General features: G+C 38.2%; 1 pseudogene; it reads left to right on the top strand.

Moving 5' to 3' along the window:
• Positions 1–17,651: 17,651 nt before the first annotated feature.
• Positions 17,652–23,155, top strand: LOC121412660 (annotated as a pseudogene).
• Positions 23,156–23,371: the final 216 nt, after the last annotated feature.

The following is a 23,371-nucleotide window of genomic DNA, read 5'->3' as shown; positions in this document are numbered from 1 at the left end:
GGTTGGCAAATGGTTGCTGTGCAGTGAGCCCTAACGCCTGTGGTGTACAGTGAGTCTATTAATATTTTCTATACATTGCGTCCCAATAAAAACTATACACTTTTGCAATGGCTGACAAAAAAAAAATGAAGCACTTTTGGGAAAGACTTACATATATGGAAAGCCAATAAAGTCAACTTTCAAATGACACCAACAAGTTGGAAAGCTATTCATGCTTGAGCGAGCACTGCCCACTGAAACAAAGGGTATGAAAATTAGGGTGGGCTGGAATTAGCATTCCAATTTATGTCACTTGTTGAGAGGCAAATCCTTTTGAACTTGCAAAGTAAAGGGTTTTTTTCAATAAACTGTATTGCATTAATCATCATAATCGTTAAATTTCTTGGTAATGATTCAATAACAAAAACTGACCATAAGCCACCGGTCACTTGGCAGTTAAGTTTTGAATAGGCTACAATCCAGGAAGTGAGACAGAGTGAGTGAGAGGGGGGGACTGGTAAATGGAGGCGGAGAGGGGAGGGTACATATGACTTTTAATTTGTAAAAGGAGAAAAAGTAGACGAATGCCCTTCTAACCAAGTCTTAGCATATCTTGCCCTCTTGCTTGTACAATGAACCATCAAAATTACTATGACTCTCACGAACACACTTATGAGGTCAACAAGATGAATATGCTACACTTAAATTATAATTCCTGTTCACTCATGCATTAAATTTCAATTTAGTAACTCGTGAAATTTACCTAAGAAACCTAAACTTATCTCACTCATTTATTTAGCTTAACACCCTTAGCTTTGCAAGTTCCAAAGGACTAACCACTCAAAAAAAACCTGTAAATAAAGGCTAATTCCTGCCCAGCATAGCCGAGCTTAGTCTCTCAGGAGCAGTAAAGCGGGTGGGGAGGGGAGATGGAGAGAGGGGTTGCTAAAGTAATAGATGCCTTTACAGGAAGTGCACAGGATTTAATAGAAAGTAGAGATGTTTATCAATCTTCATGCTTTTTAAGAAGTATGATTCACACTCTTTCTGGGTAAGAGTGATGCTGAATGGTCTTTGGGTCAAAACATCACATTCCAGAGCTATGAGCTTGTATGACGTAGATCATTATGGTCAAGGCTTAGCATCTGTGAATGAGAGTTAAATCTGCATAAAAGGGAGAGAGGCCGATTTTGCTCCAATTCACTCCTGCACTGCACCCCATTCATGGGGCAGGCAGAGAGGCTTCTTCATTTTTGGGTCAGAATTATAGGTAAGATATTTATCTTATTTTGTCAATTCTGTTAGTTTTGAACAATAGTTTATAAAGTTGGTTAACAATGTATTTTCTATTGTTCGGAATAAGAGGTTAGGTTATATTAAAGTATCTATGCTAGCATAGCATATTTGTCTTAATTTGAAGGGGTTTTGTGAATTAAATAATTAATTAGTTGTGCATCTGTCTTTGTCACTTCAGATGATTTTTGTGATATTTTATATTAATTACTTGTACTTGTATACTTGATTGTAGTATGTAGTTATAAACATAAAATGTGTTCGGTTTTAATCTTATAGTGAGACAATTTAGTAAAATGATCTTTAGAGTTGAAGATTTTGGTTATTGAATTGTAAATTGAATGTTTCAGTTTTGTGTTTTCAGAGTAAAGGGGTCACAACGATTGCTTACTATGTGTAATAATTGTTACTTTCCTTTTAAAGGTATTTGACATGACATTCGTGTAGCGGGTGAGGCTATCACGAGAGGAAATATGGTCCTCTAGGCCATGCAAGAGATTGCCAGGGTGAGTGGTTATCATTTATAAACCACTGTATTTCAATGCTAATTTGTTGGTATATTTAATTGTTGTTTGGTAAATTTCACTTAATGGAAGTATTACATTTATTTGTTGGAAGAGTGATATCCGTAACGATGGAGGAACTGAATTTGTGATTAGATGAGTTGAATTCAGGCAATATTGAATAAGTTTTAATGAATGGATATAGACAACATGTTTATCATTTATTATTACGAGTCTACTTGACGTCATATTGATGAATGTTTTATCTTAGAGTCACAAGCAAATATGTGTATATTTCTATTTTGTGCATTTTTTAAACATAATTATCATTCTATTTAATTGTTTATTCTTATTGGTTTTTGCAGGTTTTTTTTTTTATATTTTATCTTTTGTTCCTGTACTTGGAAATTTTGGAATTTTGTATATAACGACTCATCGATATTAAACGAACCGAAACACAAGGAATGGTGTCGTGTGTCATCTTTCTACATCAGTTTCCGCTTGCTACACTAGAAAGTAAAGCTGAACTTTCCAGCGAATGTGGTTTTATGAAATCCAATGTTGCTAGCATACCAAGTTGCTAGCATAGGTGTCAAATAATTTTACATGGATGGGAAGGTCAAAGCCATAATTTGCTTTTGTCGTTCAGACAAACTGTAATCATTTCTAACCAAGATCCGAGAATGTCACCAATCACTGTCGAATTGTTAGGAGCAATTAACAACGATAGTCAACGATCGTTTTTCTCTGTTTAACTTATGCATTCCAATGTTCATGGAGACTAGATTAGAATCAACGCATAATGACTGGTAGGTTGCGGGTTCGATGTGCAGTTCAAACTGTGCGTCTCAAAATAAAATGTTACTCTCTTTTAAATGGCTCCCAAATGAATAATACAGTATGTGATTCTGTACGGGAAAGAGTTTGTATGTAAAGAAACTTCATATGACACTAAAATAATATTTTCGGAAAATGAGAGATCTTCAAAATAATATGATAACATAGTCCACGATTCTAATCATCGAAATTTTCTTACCTTCAAAACAAAACATTGATTTCCAGTATATGAACAAGAAAATAAAGATTTTTTCCCGTCGCATTTAAAATTTTCATTCCCCTTAACCCCTTTACCTTTTTGGCCAATCCCCCTCTCCCCTACCCCCCCCCCCTCTCTCTCTCTCTCTCTTTCATATTCTTCAATGTGGTGTAGCGGTTAAGACTCTCGTCTTTCAATCTGGGGGACCGTGCATGGGACGTGGGTTCGATTCTCAACCATGGCTTATGTGTTTTCCTTCAGAAAGAAATTTACCAACATTGTGCTGCACTCAACCCAGGTGAAGTGAACGGGTGCCCGGTCCCGGTAGGAAAAAATCCTCGAAGGCTTGAGTGCCTGACTCGGTTACAGCCAGTGTAATGATAAGATACGAAGTGTTAAGCGTAGTGGAGTATACCAAATAATATCTGCGCTATTTCCATCCGTCTTCTCCCAGTTTCACTCTTCTCTGGTGTATGGGGATGTGCGCATGTGAGTGCGTGCACAACTGTGTGTGATCGTGTGTGTGCACTTTTCCCCTCATTTCTCCAATCACTCTTTCCCCATTTTTCATTTCTATAACATTTAAATGAAAAGAGCCAACAGGTGATAGACGGGCATATGCCCCCACCCATATTTCTCAAAGATCTAAAGTTTATCTTCCTGGTTGTTCTGCTTCTCGCAAGAACAAAAGAAGCGTTTGGAAGTCGACAAACATGGAAAATATAAACTATATTGCAATATTTCAAGCAAGAAATTTAAAAATGGTTTCATGTAGTGGGAGCTACCAGGGGATGCCCATTTCCCCTACCCCTCATTCGCTTTGTTGGCTCGGTCTATTCGTTCCCTTGCTGATGCCCCCCCCCCCCCCACACACACACACACATTTCAGTACATCTTGACCCCTTTCTCTGATTGACTCAGTTTGTTCTTCTCGGACATTGATAACTCGAAATCATATTCCAAAGTTCATCCATTGTCTCTCATATATACAATGCATCAGACATGTCCTCTCTTCATTATACAAGTCTTAACATGATATTTTTCATTAAAATATGCATGAAGGCAGAATAACAAACTGCCATACATTTACTACAGGTACTAAAACATGAAAATGAAAAGGTTACCATTTGAAACATGTACAAATAGAGACACTTATCATTATTCGTTTAAGTAATGAACAATGGCAGCTGCAGCAGAAGTAACGTGGAAACTGTCCGACACCATACGAACAGGAAAAGATCATTTCCTGATCGGATCAAAAGATGACCACACTGTGGTTCTGAAAGAAGGTCGAAATCTTAATAATAGGCCTATTTTTACCACTAACATTAAAAATAGAGAAACTGCTAGAGTGGTTAGCACGACAAGAGATACAACGTCTCATGCAGATCTGAACATATTCCGTTGTGTTCCTCTGGCCCAGCTAGAAAGAGATGAGATTGTTGCATGTGGCACCACTGATGGCAAAGTCGTTGTCATCAAAAACTTCAGGCAATTTGAATGGGAAATCATCAAAACCATCCAATTGCCAAATGCTACGAAATCTATCGTCCTAACTGTGTTGACCTTGGACACCGAAGACATGCTCATTGGAGCAGAGTATCAGTCATCTACTATCTATCGAATTGATCCAAGAGATTGGAGCCTTACCAGGGTTACTGAGAGAATAGCTGATCCCTGTCCTGAACATGGAGCTGGACCTTTGGAAATCCACGATATGCATGCCATGAAAGATGGGCGTATCGCAATCATGACAAAGTGCAATTCTGAAGGTGAGCATGGTAAGGACATCTGTATCTTCAGTCTATCAGAAGCTACAGTCAAAGCCGTACGACACCTTCACCCGCCAGACTTCAATGGCAGGGATGTACGAGGCATCTCCGTCAACAAGGCCGATGATACCATTCTTGTCCTGTACAGAGATCAATGCCGCGATGACCATGCTGTGGATACCTTCAAATATGTCGAACCAACTTTAGAATTGTCGGCAGAGAGGATTCTGAGTTTCCATAAGGCTGCAGTGACCCGCCCAACCTTTGTTTGGTTGAAATCGAATCGCATTGTAATCCATGAGAACGCTGAAGGGGATGTCTACATGTACAGCCTCGCTGGACTTGACCTACTATGAACATGGGAACTATTACAGAATAATCCATGGTCATGAAGATAATTGTATAATTTTCATTTGACTTTCATTTCTTGGTTACATTTGTCCAAGTCCGATATGTTAGATGACTCAACCTACAGTAAGCTTAAATATGAATAGCCAAGTGTCCATCCGAAGGGTATTTTTTTCTGGGCAATATTATGGTGATTTCAAAAACTGTGTAAGCAATATTTTATACTTTTAGAAAAGTATTGTCAGACAATATTACGAAACAAAATCTTCACAGTTGCTTGATGTATTTGGTGATTATATTGAAGAAGCTCAGGGAAAATGATGTTTATATACAGTGCGTCCCAGAAAAAACGAAACCGAGATTTAGCGATGATTTATCATGACTTAATCATAAATAAAATAGACAAATGACCTATCAATGTAAAGCTTAGACTCTCCCCTTTCATCTGGTATTACTTAGATTATTTCTCATTCACGCATGAGTGAGCAAAAACAATTCGAAAAGGGGGTACCAAAAAGTCACTTGGCGGGCCGTATCTGTGTTTTAAAAAGAAAACCTCATTTTGAAAAAGTTCAATATCTGCTCTTTAATTTGATACCTCAATTACAGAAAATGGTCAAGAAATGACAAAGTTCTGGTTATTTGAAATAAGGCTCGAATTTCAATAATTTCAGAAAATGAAGAGGTTTTACAGGCTAGCGTTCAAACTAACTCGACACTCCGTTTTGTTGACGATCAGCCATGCATGAAGTCTTTTGTTACCGTGCGATAGCTTCTGTGGGAAACCAGTGAAAACAAGTTTATTTAATGAAATTAGGGAAATACAACCATTATTTCGAGAGATCATAACTTTTTTAATTCTTGTCCATTTTCTGTGATTGAGGTATCAAAGAAAAATGCAGATATTGAACTTTTTAGTCATGTGATTTTCTTTTTGAAATTCAGATACCCCCGCTAAGTGAGTTTTTGGCATCCTCTCTTCGAATTGTTTTTACTCACTCATGCGTGAATGAGGAATAATCTAAGTAATACCAGATGAAAGAGGAGACTCTAAGCTTTACATTGATAGGTCATTTGTCTATTTTATTTATGATTAAGTCATGATAAATTATCGCTAAATCTCGGTTTCGTTTTTTCTGGGACGCACTGTACAGTGCGTATCAAAAAAAAGTTTACACTTAGAAAAAATCCTGTAAAATTATACATTTGTAATATCCTGAAGATTTTTCCACATTTTAACATTGGTACAGGTCCATTTAAGCAAATGACGATAAAACTGTCGAAAAATATTTCCGCTTGAGTGAGCACCACTTATTTTTGAAAACTTAGTGAAAACTGATTTGCGCAGAACTTAGAAATAGTTATGCGAATAAATGTAGACCTTAATCATGAATAACACGTGGAATTTAGCTAGTAAAATTGATTTGAAGATATCTTTTACCTATTTAACTTGTTTCTTTGCCCAAACCACTTCGAGAAGTGCATTGCGCCACACCCCACTCCCCCACACACCGAGGCCATCGGGACGATATTTGCTTTACACTGAGCTGTGATTTACATGAAATGGCTTAGGCTTGATTTTCATTTTGCTAATCATTGTCAAGCTCGGAAAAAGTGTGGAGAAACAAGTATTGAATAAAAAATGAAATGTAAACCCACTTTAAATGATAAAAACTTAGTGAAAAAGTGCTAGAGATGTCTGATATAAACTTTGGTTCAGATTCAGTTATGTCCTCAGATCCAGCAGGCACAAAAAGGGTAAAAGTTGTGTATACTAAGTGATAAAATTTCAATTTGGGTGGCAAAATTGTTAGAAAATGCTTGAATGTATCCGTTTTATTTCAATTGACTAAAAGTGCAAGGGAAATGTATGAGAAATGTTTCTCAGGGTAAGTTTGATTTCACCCTTTCCCCTTGACACAGAGTACAAACAGGCATTTCTGCGCAAACAGATTTCTGCGAGCTTTACAAAAATGGACAGTGCTCACTCAAGTGTAACATTCTGTCAAAACTTTTACTTTCATTGGATAGATGAGACCCAAACCCAGGATTGTATGTGAAAAAATTACCCAAATGTTGTATATTTTTAAATTCCCAGGGCTTTTTCAAAGTGTAAACTTTTTTTTGATACGCACTGTATAAAAAATGAATTTAAAAAATAAAATAGGATTTGTATAGAGCACGTATCCTCGCTAGGTGCTGAAGGCGCTCCTATATATCGCACACACGGCTTAGCAAGTCTACCGATTTCGGTGCGCACAGCTTTTTAGGGGTTACTTCCTGTCGGTACCCATTTACCTCACTTGGGTTGAGTGCAGCATAATGTGGGTAAATTTCTTGTTGAAGGAAAACACGCGATAGCTTGGAATCGAACCGACGTCCTTTAGATTCTAGGGCGAGAGTCTTAACCGATGGACCACGACACCCCACAATCTTCTTTATCTTTATCTTCTAGATTGTGGGACATCGGACCCCCCACCCACCCGAATCATAGACCAACAGTAAATCGAATATGGCCTAATCGTAGAACCTGTCAGATGAAATGGAAAGCATTTTTCTGTAATTTTAATTAAACAACTCATTTGCAAAAACACTCAATGAGTTTAATTGGTAAAACTGCAACAATTTGTATAAATTCCATCATATTGTTTGCTATTAATCTATGTTCCATTTTATCGTAAACCTCAGATTTGTAGAAATATTTGAAAATAGACCGACCATGGAATTTTCCTCTTTTGTCTATCTGATGATATAGTAAATGAAATATACACGATATAGGATATATTAAGAATAGACATGTAAAGACATGAATATGCTACTTATTATTATCATAAGCTATAATACAAAGATGATAAAGGAGTGCATATTTTATACTTATTGTAAGATGTGAGTTTGAAACATCAGCTGGAAAAATATATCCTCTAAAAGATCATTTTTACGTTGACACCAGTTTTGGTACATTGACTATTAGATTGTCTTCCTGATTTCATTGGCTAATATTATTAAACAATCATAATACATCATCGGGGTAGTTCATTCGCTCCTGTATTATTCGCTTATACTCTTGATTTGTTTGTCTAGTAGGTTCATGGTCTAATGTTGACTTAAGTTATGTATCTATATATCAACAAGATCGGGTTTAAAATGAAATATATACTGAATTAGTTGTATCAAAATGTATTTTAAAACTTGGCAAAATGTGATGTTAACAATCATGCCCGGAGGGGCCACTTACATTGACGAGTGGATACCATGCGCGACCAAAAAAACACGTAAAAAGGATGTCTTTTTCACGATAGGGCACGTTACGTACGTAACGTGATAAGGGTGTCAAAAACACAAAAATAATGAAAAAAGGGTATCTATTTCGCTAGGAAAATTACGTGTTTAGGGTCGAATTTGCGGGGATGATAAAACAAAATTCAAATGTTTTATAAAGGATGTCCTTTTTGCCCCAACACTTCGTGTTTAGAGTCCCATTTGCGCGAGGTGTAGAAGAAGGGGTCGTACTAAACCAAATAAGGTAAAGCCGACGACCGAAGGACCCGTAACAATAAAACATTCCTGTACTTGTGTAGGGGTTCATTTCAGGGAATATTTGCCAAGAGTATATCGTTTTGTTTCCAATACTTGTTAAGGGTAGGGTTTCACACGCCAATACTTGTTAAGGGGTGCATTTTCAGAATATGGAAATTACGTGTTTAGGGTGCTTTTCGAGACCCCATGGTCGCGCATGGTATCCACTTGTGAATGGAAGTGGCCCCCCCCCCCCGGCAAGCATGAAATGGCATGTCGTGTGACTATGTACAGAGAGATGGAAATGATTAAATGTTGGTACCGTTAATTTACCTATATAGTTGTTAGATGTTTACATAATATTGTTGGGTTAAGATATTTTTTATTAACAAGTACATGAGCTGTTGTATGTACAGTATACGGAATACTTACGGTTCAACGTGTCCAAACAAGATTTACTTAGAATAGTCCGGGATAGAAGAGGCATAACCTTGTTTTTTATATATACAATATTTTTTATGGTTTCTTGTCAATTCGAGGGTGCTGATTACGAATCTGGATGATGGTTCAACGTGTCCAAACAAGATTTACTTAGAACTTGGTGATCAAAAGTTAAGCAAATATTTAAACAATTTGCAATCATCAACTTAAACAGCTGAATCAATCTCAGATCTAGAGTCATTAAAAATTGATAACGGACATTCTTTTATATCGACGTGAATAAAAGTTTATTTGCTATCCAAACTGGAAACAAGAAGATGCTAGATTCGAAGAGCACATTATGGATTGTCGATGTCTGTAAAGTAATATTAAGGTCGTAGATCCGGGGTTCAAAAGCTATAAGTCCTTTCAAGGACTTCGTTGATCATGTTTGCCATCATGTTCCAGTTGACCAATACCAAATTTTTCATGATAACTTCGACATTGTCTCTCCACTTTAGACTAACCAAGCCTGCATCACGACTAGTTGGACATTATCACGAGTTCAATTTATCATACAACGTGTAGGCCTACAAATTTCAGATGGAGGCCGACTCAAACTGAATGAAACGGGGTAGAAATGATATGAATTTTGACGGATGGTAAAAAGGGTGACGAGTGACTGTGGTAATTGTGGTTCCTAGAACTTTTGTTTTCCTTGAAGTGAGATGACGTCACTGAGGGTTGATCTTTATGGTCAGTGTTTTAAGTGTTAAATGGTAATCGGGAGGGGTGAAATTTTTAGACCCCGTTCTTATTACCTTCCTTATGTCCATAAAATTTTCTATTCAAACGAATATCATTACATATCAAAAAACTTTACACGGTCATCTAATATTCACGGGCATGAAACAAGAAATAGTCTGTTTAACTTTGTTGTACCTATGAGAAAAGGTCAAATTGGCAACACATTTTATTATAATGGTATACATTTTTTGAATTCCCTCCCTAATCATGTTAAATCGGTTAAGACTTTAACACAATTTAAGAGTATTGAAACAACACTCAAAAAATATCCCCACTCTGTAATGTTAAATATTCTTTCTAATTTCATGTGTATCATGTAGTCTTATATATAAATATTTAGTAATGATTTATTTAATCAACTTGTTTTACATTGTTTCATCATCTTTTGTTGTTTGCGTGAAAGTTTGATGTCAAACTTATTTGTACTTTTTCATATCTTGGGTTTTACGATTCATGAATCTTGTATTAGTTATGATGCATTTAGCGCTACTCAAAAACTGATTATATACACAACAAAAAAAGTAAGTCCCCCCTTGAACAAACATCAATAATTTCCGAACCAATTCGAATTATTGATATATTTTTACATGAGCGTGTAGGTAATTTTATAGGCTACCCTCTGAGTAAATATTATGGACGTATTTTACGTCATGCTTCAGTGAGCACCGTCAGAAGGCAAAAATGTCACTTTTCAAAAGTCACAAGCCAAATATCATGACTTTGATTCCATTTTACTGGAACTAATTCCACATTCTCATCATGAAAAATAGTCAGAAGGCTTGTAAAAGGTACTTTCTAAAGTACCATACAACTTTTTTTGCTAAATTTCATGGTTGAATAAACACAAGTCCAAATTTGCAATAATTGCATTTTTACACATTTATATCACTAAGAATGAAAGAATATGATGACAGTTATTTTTGGGAAGAGTATCTTCAATAATATTCATCGTTTCACGGTTCAATGAACATTTATTGAAAACAAAAAATACGATTTTCAAATATCATAGACAAGTATTGTTTCATTTTGGTAACTGAAAATGATCTTTTCTCAACTTTTTTGTTATGTTCACGACCATTTAACATGCTTCAATGATTCAAAGGCGTTTAATTAAACATTCACGCTTGAATGAACATGTGGAATGTGATGCTCTCTTTTTTACGTTATTGGAAAAAATGCAATTCGTAACTATGGATATCTGTTAAAAACCTCCTTGCATAGTTCATTTGATTTGATTTTTATGAAAATCCCGATGTTTAATGCATCAGTGAGCACATAATATTCGAAAATTATGCAAATGAGAAGAAAGTTCAAAGCCTTGGCCCCACTCTGTGCCGTGTTGAATGGTTATTTTGGTGTGCGCGCCTTTTGGATAGTGTTACTCTGAAGCCATGTGCGAAGTTTCATGAAAAAAATGTTGGCAGAAGTAGCCAAAACCGTCCATGAAACAAACCCTCATTTCATATTTGTGAAAATTTTGACTTCTTCTCTCATAGACTTGTGTACATTATGAGTGCATATGTTTAAGAATAAATAAACCCTCATTCAATATAGTGGAACTTTTTTTCAAGGCTGTCTTTAGCAATGTCATTTGGCAGTAATGTTTATTGGCCTATGGGCAGAATTCTGTGCAAAAATTAAATCGATATGTTTATTCATGGATGAGTGAGCACGCATCAAAGTGGGAAAATTGGTATTTTCAATGTCAGAGACTCATTTTAAAGGGTCATAAAGTGCATATTGAGGGCAAATTCGGTTTCAAATGTTTTTTTTATCATCCATCATTTCTATCACCACACACTTTTCGAACTTAAAACATTTTCATGGTTGAGCGAGCACATTCGAAAACTTAGGAATGAATACTCTTAATACGGCATAAATGTATTCTTTTCGTAACAATTTTTCATGATCAGTTTAATTTATGGGCAAATTAGTGGTGGACCCAGAATTTTAAAATGGGGGAGGGGCCTATAATCGGGGGAGCCACCAACATTTTCAAATTTTAACATGTTCTATAGCAAGTTGTAAAGGATACTACCATAACCCACTATGATGATACGTCACAATACAGGGGCCGCAGAACGGTTTTCAAAGTGGGGGGGGGGGAGGTAGGGGGTAGCTGAGCCAAAAGTGGGAGGGTGGGGGCTGACCATGCAAAAAATCACAATCGTGTGGTCATTTTTACATTTTTGTACATGTTTTTTTTTAAGTGGGGGGGGGGGGCTGAACCCCCTTCCCCGCTTCCGCGGCCCCTGCAATACAATGTGCTCACTCAACCATGAACATACGATATAAAAATTGTGTGTGGAGTGGCTAAATGATGGATAGTAAACCAGTATAACACCATAAAATTCACCTAAAAAACAACTTTTGTCCAACATTGTATTTGCACAATCTGAAACACGACTCTTGTGACTTTCAAAAATGGTCATTTTTAATTCAATCTTTGATTATTCATGCATGACCCAACCGATCAATTTCATATTTCTCCAGGAGTTGCCTAATGAGTGTAGAAATCCACCTACGAAATATTATATCTCAAAATAATTCCGTTCAAAAGTTACAGCAATTTGATTTAGGGGGGACTTACTTTTTTTGTTGTGTATAGTATAACCTAGAAGTAATGATCGTTTACCCAACCTGTTTTTACAATTATTTTAATCATATTTTGCGTAAATGGTTTTCATGGCAATCTTATTTGTTTTTGTCTTTTGATATATTAAGTTTTACAATTCTTCGTGTAATTTTAGTGGTCTAGACTTAATTGATGTAGTTTGTAGATTTCCATAGGTGTTTTTTCATAGATGTACATTGTTTTTGTCAATTACTGATGTAAGGACCCCATTGGAAATAAGCCATCACGGCTTTCATGGGCAATCCTTTCAAGGTATACACTACTGTTCATATTTTCATGTACTTGTTCATAGTTACCTGACAAATAAAATCAATCAATCAATCAATAAACTAGTTCATATCAGCAGATCCGTGAAAACTTGTTTAGCGTGTAATGAGAACACTCGAAGCGGTCTTGGAAGCGATTGATCTTCCAAACCGGTTCAGAAAGGAGAAAACCGCCTCGCGAGGTAGATTTCAAGATCGCTTTGCCTCGTTGAACTGGTTTTAGCATGATGAGTGAGGACACAACCGTTCTCCAGGAAGCATTCTTCGCACATTTTCAGCGCGGTAGGCCACACACTGCGTGTGGAATGTAAACGTTGCAGTTTCGAAATTTCGCGCGAAACTTGTCACCCCACTGAACGCGTTACCGTAGCATCAAGACCGCTTTAGGTGAAGTGGAATTGGAAACCACTTTCTGGCGATAAGATGCATGGAAACGCTTGCAAAGCGATCTTCAAAACTGCTTTCCTGAACCGGATTCCAGTAACCAAGCTTTAGAAAGTATAATGAGAATGGTAAGATGACATTGGAGAATTTGAAAACAAGTAAAGGTGAATGACTGAAAGTGTAACAGGAATTTAAATACATAGCGATGGACGAGCGATTGATGGGGTACCAAAAAGAAGCCACACCTTTTCTTATCGGTGCGAAACGTAAAGCCGCAGAGTTCCCGAATCCTCATGAGCCATGTGAACAGAAGATGTTTCTAGCGTCATTACAATTTGATATTGCAATAAAGCATTCAAATGACGCAAAATGAGGCAAGTAAAACCCCTCTTAAACGAGAAAAAAAAAATCTCCCTCGATGATACTTAGGCCCTACTTCTATAAATGTATTGTTTTTTAATTTCCCTTTTCTCCATACATTAACCATCTTGAACTTTTTAGCAAATTGCATACAGCTCTTTGGCTTCTAATAAATTGTTTTGTTACCTATCACGTGATTCACGTCTACACTTGGGTCGTTAGCACAGTTATCCTGTTGACTACTGGATATTGTGATTCCCATTGGCTATACATGAAACACCCTGTTTAAGTAAGCAATGGGTTAAAATTCAGCTCCTGTGATTAAACGATTTGAACCACAAGGTTTACATTCACCATCATCTAATAAAAAATTACCCCAACGTCAAGAAAAGATATTCTTAATCTTTCTTGTCGGTAGGAGCAAATTTACAAGAATTATTTGTCATTTTTTGTCATTTATCATAGTATCGATTATCAAAATCCTTCAATCGTCTGAAGAGTAAAGCGAATCATGCACCTACCATGAGCAAATCAACAGTGATTTGGGTTTTATTGGATTTTATAAAGTCGAAACCCTCTATTATGATTGCTTCCAAATGAATGCAAAGTTTTACAGTTACAGTATCTTCTGACAATATCTTCAAGATCTTTTGTAAAAACAATCTCCTGCGAGAATATAAAATCTGCATAATTCTTCAAAAAATTACAGAGTAAACCTCTCTTTACTTTATTTCTTATGACACGAGCACCACATTTCACTAGCGCACGACTAGCCTACGACTATTCACGACTTGTTCACGACTAGCTCACGAATAGTTTACGCATAATTCCGCAAGGCTCAGAATTGTTCGCCGAATTCACAAATCAGCATCTAGTCCGATTTTATACCCAAATATGAATGATGATGAAGGGAATGATGTGACAGTGCGTGAACTATTCGTAAATACTGCGTAAACATGTCGTGCCTATGCGTAAACCTTTCGTGAATATGACGTGAACATGTCGGGACCATAGCACGAGCCTGACACTTGCACGATTTTGTGTCACGCATTGGCACGACTCAAGTCGAGCCAGTGCGCAAACTAGTCGTGAACTTGCGTGCAGTGTGCGTAAACACGTCTTGACACGTCGTGACTGTGTGCCATGTCGGGACGAGAATTTTGAAATGGTCACGACAAAATTTAGCGACCGGGTCGTGAACTATGCGCAAACTGTTCGTGAACTCGTCGGGACGATGCGGGAGGATGCGTGCCAGTGCGTGGCAGTGCGCGCCATTCCACGACTGTCACAAATAGTTCACGAACTGCTCACGTCGTGTTCACGAATAGTTCAGCTCGACACCGTCCGAATTGCGCAAACTCGTCTTGCCAATGCGGAAAGTGCGTAAACTATGCGCAAATTATGCGTGAACTCGTGGCAATTCGTGTCAATGTGCACACTGACGGGCACACATTCGTGAACTTGTCGTGAACAAGTCGTAAACATTGCCGGAGCCTCCCAGTTCGTGCCTCAAAATGGCACGACTTGCCACGACAAAATCGTGGCCAAAAGTCGTGCAAGTGTCAAGCCAGGCTGTAACTTCCCCAGATAGCTTGGATTACAGGCGCACGCCACAACGCCCAGTTCGTGCCTCACATTGGCACGACTTGCCACGACAAAATCGTGGCCAAAAGTCGTGCAAGTGTCAAGCCAGGCTGACACTTGCACGACTTTTGGCCACGATTTTGTCGTGGCAAGTCGTGCCATTTTGGGGCACGAACTGGGAGGCTCCCGCACTGTTTACGACTTGTTCACGCATAGTTCACGACAAGTTCACGACGAGTTCACGAATGCGTGCACGTCAGTGTCCACATTGACACGAACTGGCACGACGAGTTCACGCATAGTTTGCGCATAGTTTACGCATTTCGCGCATTGACACGACGAGTTTGCGCAATTCGGACGGTGTCGTGCTGAACTATTCGTGAACACGACGTGAGCTGTTCGTGAACTATTCGTGACAGTCGTGGCATGGCGTGCACTGCCACGCACTGTCATGCATCCTCCCGCATCGTCCCGACGAGTTCATGACGAATTCACGAACAGTTTACGCATAGTTCACGACCTGGTCGCTAAATTTTGTCGTGACCAAAATTTTGAACATGGCACGCAGTCACGACGTGTCACGACGTGTTTACGCACACTTCACGCTAGTTCACGACTAGTTTGCGCACTCGCACGACTTGAGTCGTGCCAATGCGTGACACAGAATCGTGCAAGTGTCAGGCTGGCATCAGCCTGGCTTATAGCCAGGCTGACTCTTGCACGACGTGCCCCGCATTGCCACGAATTTGCACAATCGAATCGTGCCCGCACTGCAGGAACCCAAAATCATAGAAGTGCCATACCAGCAAATTTAGGGGAAAGGTTGCCTCTCCCAAGGTTGGCAAATGGTTGCTGTGCAGTGAGCCCTAACGCCTATGGTGTACAGTGAGTCTATTAATATTTTCTATACATTGCGTCCCAATAAAAACTATACACTTTTGAAATGACTGACAAATAAAAAATGTAGCACTTTGGGGAAAAAGACTTCCATATATGGAAAGCCAATAAAGTCAACTTTCAAATGACACCAACAAGTTGGAAAGCTATTCATGCTTGAGCGAGCACTGCCCACTAAAACAAAGGGTATGAAAATTAAGGTGGGCTGGAATCAGCATTCCAACTTATGTCAGTTTTTGAGAGGCAAATCCTTTTGAACTTGCAAAGTAAAGGGCGTAGTGATAAACTAATGATCAACCGTGACCAGTTTTGGATGCTTAAGCAAATTTTATAAATCATTAAATTAAGCTTTAATGCATGAGTGAACACAAATTACACTTTTTGGGCAGCATTTCAACTTTATCATGTGGATCTCAGCAATGTGTTCATGGGAGTCGAGGGAATAGGGGGAGAAATAGGACTTAAGAGGGAGGAGCAGGTTGATGGAATAAGGGTCAACAGAACATTGAGCCCCCGCCCCTCCCTCTTTCCCGCCCTCCCCTCCTGTTGAGAACTGATGGCTATTGTCATGTACGCGTGAAGTCCAAAGCAGAATGTTGATTTAATGATAGATTGTGAATTGGGGCATCAACTTTTTTCTATCAATCATTTAATCAACAATTTATTAGTAAATCAACTCATTCAATGTGCAATGTGATCAATCAAACATTCAGTTTTTTTCAATAAATTATTGCATTAATCATCATAATCGTTAAATTTCTTGGTAATGATTCAATAAAAAATGACCATCAGCCACCGGTCAATTTGTAAAAGGAGAAAAAGTAGAGGAATGCCCTTTTAACCAAGTCTTAGCATATCTCGCCCTCTTGCTTGTAACATGTACGATCAAATTACTATGACTCTCACGAACACACTTCTGAGGTCCACAAGATGAATATGCTACACTTAAATTATAATTCCTGTTCACTTATGCATTAAATTTCAATTTAGTAACTCGTGAAATTTACCTAAGAAACCTAAACTTATCTCACTCATTTATTTAGCTTAACACCCTTAGCTTTGCAATTTCCAAAGGACTAACTGCGGGGGGGGTGAGATAGAGAGAGGGCTTGCTAAATGTTCTGTTGACCTTTATCCCATCAATGTACTTCACCTCCCTAAGTCATATTACCCCCTCTTCTGACTCTCATGAACACATTGTTAAAATCCACATGATAAAGACAAAATGCTGCACTAAAAATTGCAATTCATGATCACTCATACATTAAATTTCAATCTAATAACGCATTTAATTTTCACAAACAAGAAACTGATCACAACTGATAGTAATTCACCAAATAACCTTCAACTTTGCAAGTACCAAACAAAAAAAAACCTGAAAGAAATTGGAAGGCTACTTCCGGCCCACCCTAATTTTCATACCCTTTGTTTCAGAGGGCAGTGCTCGCTTATGCATGCGTAGTTTTCCAACTTGTTGGTGTCATTTTAAAGTTGACTTTATTGGCTTTTTATATCTATAAGCCTTTTCCCCCAAAGCGCTACATTTTTTATTTGGCAGCCATTTCAAAAGTGTATACTTTTTTGGGAACGCACTGTATATATTCATTTTTTGTGTGTTTTTGTTCGTGAACGATGACAAATGTGACTTAGTTCTTCTTTGGACCGTTGGATCATTGAACTAAGAAACGTTGGGATTCTTGAACTTGTGGTTCTCCACCGCCGCGCTCTCGTTATACACAGTCAAACGATTTTTGTAATAATTGTATGTTGAGTGTATAGTGATTCCCTGGAGGGAAAAAAAGGAGAACGAAGAAGGTGATGCCAATTCAAGGGGACAAAGTGAGAGGAAATATGACCAACAAAGTCTTTATCCTTATTGGTAATTGGTTGGTTCATTTTCTTGAGGTGGGGACATTGAAATCCTTTTCTGTCCTGCTCAATCATATCGCCAGAGATCTTGAATCCACAACGGGACGTGTTGGGATGTTCGTTGGCATGCACCATGCCGTCACTATGATGTCAGGTAATACTGAATAAATTTAGAGTCCGATTATTCTTTAATAAAAACCTTAATAGTGGAGTGTGGAGCGTTGTGGCCCAGTGGATTAGTCTCCGGACTTTGAAACAGAGGGTCGTGGGTTCGAATCCCAGCCATGGCGTAATTTCCTAATTCAGCAAGAAATTCATCCACTGTGTGCTGCACTCGACCCAGGTGATGTGAATGGGTACCTGCAGGAAGTAATTCCTTAAAAAGCTGTGTGCGCCTTAATCGGTTGCCTAGCTTAGCCGGGGTAATAATAATTGCAGTGCCTTTTTAAAGCGCCATGAGCACCGAAAGGTGGACATGTGCGCTACATAAGTAGCCACCATTATTATTATTATTATTAATAGTAATCGCATATATATATGTGTTGTTTTTGAAATCTGTTGAAGTACTGTAATATAATGTGCGGCCCAGTTCATTAAGTTCGGAATCAGACGAAGTTTTATCCGGGAGTTTTATTCTTCATTTTCTCGAATAACCTTTAAGGTACTTTTATTCAAAAATAATCCTCGTGTAGCTTTCAAAAAAAAGATAACTCTATCCTTGTGTAAATGTCAGGAGAAGGTGAAATCTATCCTTGTATCAGCATGCAAGATGAATTAATCCTAATGAATTGTAATTAATTTGTACATTTGTATTTAACAATGCTGTTCCCATTTGTCTCATTTATTGTTCAAGAATTGTAAACATACATTGAATTCCCTAAATGAAATAAAGTGATTGGAGAGAATTTGTAGAAGAGGGAACAACTTAGATATGTTGTGAAGTATTGTGGAATGATCTTGATGAAAATATGAAAAAAATGAACGAATCCTAAAGACATTTATTGTACATTAAAACACCATAAAGTAATTATAGTGCAAGTGACATAGATACCCGAATTGTCACTTTGTTTTATAGGAATAAATTTCGGCACACATTTTATCGAATAAACGCAGAATGAAATTGAGAGATATCCCAAATTTTGCCCATGGGCGCCGTGGCCTGGGTGTCATTCAAAGAATGACAGTCCTTGGTTACAATTGTGGCATTTTCCAAATATAGATGGCCCATAAAAATCAGGAATCGACAAAAAAAAAGATTTAACATTGAACCCGTTTATTATGCCGCTTACAAGTGACTAATATTGGTGTGCTTTTTTATTACAAGCTTTATATAAAAAAAAACCGGTTGAGTGCTCGCTCTACACATGGACCTATTACATGCTCTACATAATACCTGATACCATTTCAATATATCTGCCAGTCAACCATATACACATATGGTCTTCATAGTTGTTGTTTAAATTAAAACGGTGTTTCCATAGTCAGACGGCGATGTGAATGGCCCGATTGCCTGGTATATGTATATATAAATATATATATATATATATATACATACAATATCTAATTTCCATACTCTTTTGACGAACCTTGGTCTTTAATTCCAGGGGAACTTGACCCTCCACCTTCTGGGGAATGATAATTAAAAAATACAAAAATTAGTGTACAGGTTTATGTATCAAAATTCTGTAAGCACTTGTTACGTGTAAATTGAATAAAATTGAAATAAATCTAAGCAATAAGCCATCCAATATTGATTATAAAACAAATATCTTAGCTGAATTTGAAGTGCAAGGGGATTTCTGAACAAAAGAAAATTCACTCACGGGGCATGACCTCATAATGACGATCATCAGACAGTATTCCTAAACTGTCTTCCAACCATCCATAAACCTTTATAAACCTTTCTCTATGAGAATTATAGCTCTAATTTTCCGTATAAGATTGAAGATATCCTATTCTTAATTGCACACAGGTGTTATTGCCAAAGTGCTTCTCCGTCGCTATTCCGCTCGTTCCTTGGCTGTTATTGGTGGAATTACAGCATCGTTAGGACTCATGGCAAGTTCCCAAGTCAATAAAGATATTTACTTTGCAGTCTGTCTCATTTTCTCAGGTAAGAGATGGAATCTTAGCATTAAGTCTAAGGGAGCCGGTCGGCAATTGTCAATTTCCCAGTTTTGCTTGCCGTAAGCGGTAAGGGATGTAGCCCTACATGTCGTCATGTATACTGACTTACAGAAAAGTCCCTATATCACCTAACACGCAAAAGGCACATCTCCGCAATGTCTCAGAAAGTAAAGTGGCGCACCGTCTCCAATATAAGAGTTTTTTTCGTTCTTTGCCTAAAAGTCGTTGGGACCAGTCTACAGATAACCACTGCGACATCTCTGATACTGCAATCCGTTGCATCAAGCTAAGACATGTATCCGAGACATCGAAGCGACTACTTGGAGATTTTGCAGTAACATCCCCGCGACAGTCGAGCGAAGTGTTTTTCTAGAGACGTCTCTTTGGTTAGACCGAAGAAACTTTTATTTTGAAGACGTCTCCTTGTCACCTCGACTCTGAGACATCATAGATCGGGGCTTACCTCTAAGAGACGTAGGCCAAATACCAAGTAGACGTCTCAATTACGTCCCATTGGCTTTCTGGTTTCATGTGGGTCTCCGCGACGTCTCTGATATTTCGCAAAGACATCGCGGAGACGTCTCAAAGGTCGAGGATGTAATCAATCTCAGAGACTTTTATACTACTAAGGGGTGGTCTCGGAAACGTAGCGGAGACATCGCGAAGACTGGAAAAAAAATTTCCTAAACGACGTCTTCATAGAAACAAACATGTTTGATTTTCTTGCAAAACCGATAGAACCGATATTTTTTTTGGGGGGTGGGGGTATGTCGCATAAGTCGCAAAGACGTCTTTGCAACTAAACTTTAAGTCGCAAACAGTACAGGTCTCGAAATAGTTGCAATCCAAGTGAGAAAAGGCGATGCACCGAAGAAACGATTATGTTGGAGATGTCCCCGCGACTGGAGTGTCTTAGACGTATCAGAGACGTCTCATTCGGCGAGAAACTAGGGCTACACTCCCTTAAGATCATCACCGCATTTCAGAACTTTGTATTCCTGCGACCGCGCACGTTTACTTTTCATGTATGAGAGTACACTCCCACAGGGTTGTACTCTGATGGAAACACAAGAACGATGCAAAGGAGCAGGACCATCAGAACCCCCTCCTCACTCCCTATAGTAGTTGATAACTTTTGAAAGGCAATGGTCGACTTAGCAGACCCCATGCTTCCTCTCAACAAGAACAATTTTTACAAGGCGAACCCGGCCCCTGCGAGAAATATGCTTGTACACGCCGGAAGAACCCGGCCAGTTGGCTATATTCATGAAAATAAATATATGACATATCTCCTCCGTTTGTAGCAAAACTTAAATTTGCCATCAATAACCAATTTGTGAAACAAGTTATCCGCATATCATACACCAAATTATAGATATGTAATAGTCTTGAAATCAACGCATTTGCATGAAATGGATAAGCTATTATATCCTTTTCTTTGCAGGACTGGGGATGTCCTTGACGTTCATCCCGAACACGGTGTCATTGGTTTATGCCTATGAGGATCAATACTTGCTGCCTTTCTCAGTTGGCTCACTGGGTGCCCGGGATGGGTATGTTGATCCTACCATTGTTGACACAGAAACTTTTGGAGGCCTACAACTGGCGAGGTGCTGTTCTCATCCTCGGGGCATTAAATCTTCACACGGTTGTTTGTGGAACATGTCTGGACCAAAATACTTTGAACAGCGGTAAAACGTCACTGCCGACTCGGTATGATTCTTCGGCTAAGCGAGGCTCTATAAAGTCTCAGGAAGATGACGATCAGGTCCAAAACCATGCTTTACACAACGACGCAATGTTATTTCGGTGTTTCCACAATGTTTTGGATTTGATTAGGACTGCTTGTCGTGAAGCAGGTCTGCATGCCTTCAGCGAGCACCCTCTAATCATTTACGCATTACTAGCAGCATGTCTTCATGGGATCTCGTATTCCGGTTGGACTGTGTTCGTCATCCCCAATGCAGAAGCGAAAGGTGTTTCTGAAGCAGTTGCTGTCTTGCTCTCTCTTGTAAGTGGAATAGCAAATACTGCAGGGCGACTAATGCCAGGACTCTTTAACTTTTTAAATGAGGATGTGTTTTCGTCAACGATTTTGTTCATCTTCTTTGGTATTATCAGTGCATTACCCCTTTGTTTGAATTGGATAGCAGCTAGTTTCTCAACGCTATGCGTCTTTACTGCGATCAGTGGTTTTGCTTTGGGTGCAAAGACGGTCCTGAAGAGTACCAATGCAATAGAGTATGTTCCACGATATCTATCTCCTATGACTCTCTCTTTCGCTTTGATAAGTGCAGGCCTTGGTGAAATATTAGGAGGGTGGATAACAGGTAGGTTTAATGAGAGTAACAAGAAAACATTAATTTACTACTGAGTTTGGGCAGCTGCCCATGACCGCAAAATATTCTACTTATCTAACAAAAATGAGATGAGTTTCACTCGCTTTTCATTACCATTTTCCTACTAGTAACGTCAATCGGTCAAGCTGGAGTGATTTCCGAGTGAAAGAAATTATAAGGATGAATCTTTCATACAAATTTCACTTATTAAAAGGGTTAAATTCACTCAACAACAAGTGAAAGCCACTCTTAATCTGATGAACTCCGAGTACATTATTTGCTGATACTTCTAACTAACATTTTATCTTTGCATTAACACAACAATATTAAGATACGAAGTCGCATTTAAAGAAATACTTATCTGTGTATATATGACATTCTTCCATTTCATTTTTCGTGTTTCATTCTTCAGGACTCATATTTGACGTCACGGGATCCATGGACACGGCTTTTCTTTTCCTTGGATGTGCAGATATTTTCTGCGTCATTGTCCTCGCCTTAGGCATACTTCATGGAAAGATCCTATCGTCGAAATGAGTAACTTCGCCAATGGTATACCTAGCGTAATGTGAGTGTATATGTGCTGTAATACATGAGACTTTTTCTGGTAGATGTTTACATGTGTCATTATTAAACAATCATGGTTTGCCGGGCTTCCAATTAAGTCTCTCCAAATGTCAGGTATAGACTTCCTGAAAATTGACTAATTTTCGAACGAAAACTGCAGATTTTCAACATCTCCCAATAATATTCATACATGGATTTCTTTCATTGGATATGAATAAACAAACAATACAATCACCAATGGCAACTCAATAGCGGAAGAGTTTAATTCATTTTTTTTTCAAATAATGGCAACAATCTGGCAAGAAAAGTCCCTGTTACTCATGAATCTTTCAACAGTTTTCCCGACAACCCAAGCCCAAACTCTATATTTTTCAATCCTACTAACACAAGAAAATTTATTAAAGGGATGCTCCGGGTTGGAAATATTTAAATATTCAACTAAATAAAGTAAAATTCACTGAGCAAAATAATAAAATTCCATCAAAATAACGAAGTTATTGAATTTTAAAGTTTAGCAATATTTTGTGAAAATAGTTATATGCCCGTCATCATTAATATTCATTAGGTGGGCTGATGATGTCACATCCCCACTTTCCATTTTCTTATGTTATTACATGAACTCATAATTGTTTCATTTTTTGATAATTTGAACAATGTGCCTCCTTTACA

This window comes from Lytechinus variegatus, chromosome 4 (genome assembly GCF_018143015.1).
Source record: "Lytechinus variegatus isolate NC3 chromosome 4, Lvar_3.0, whole genome shotgun sequence".
In the NCBI taxonomy this organism is placed as follows: domain Eukaryota; kingdom Metazoa; phylum Echinodermata; class Echinoidea; order Temnopleuroida; family Toxopneustidae; genus Lytechinus; species Lytechinus variegatus.
The sequence above is the reverse complement of the archived record's forward strand: the minus strand, read 5'-3'. Positions and strand labels throughout refer to the sequence as shown.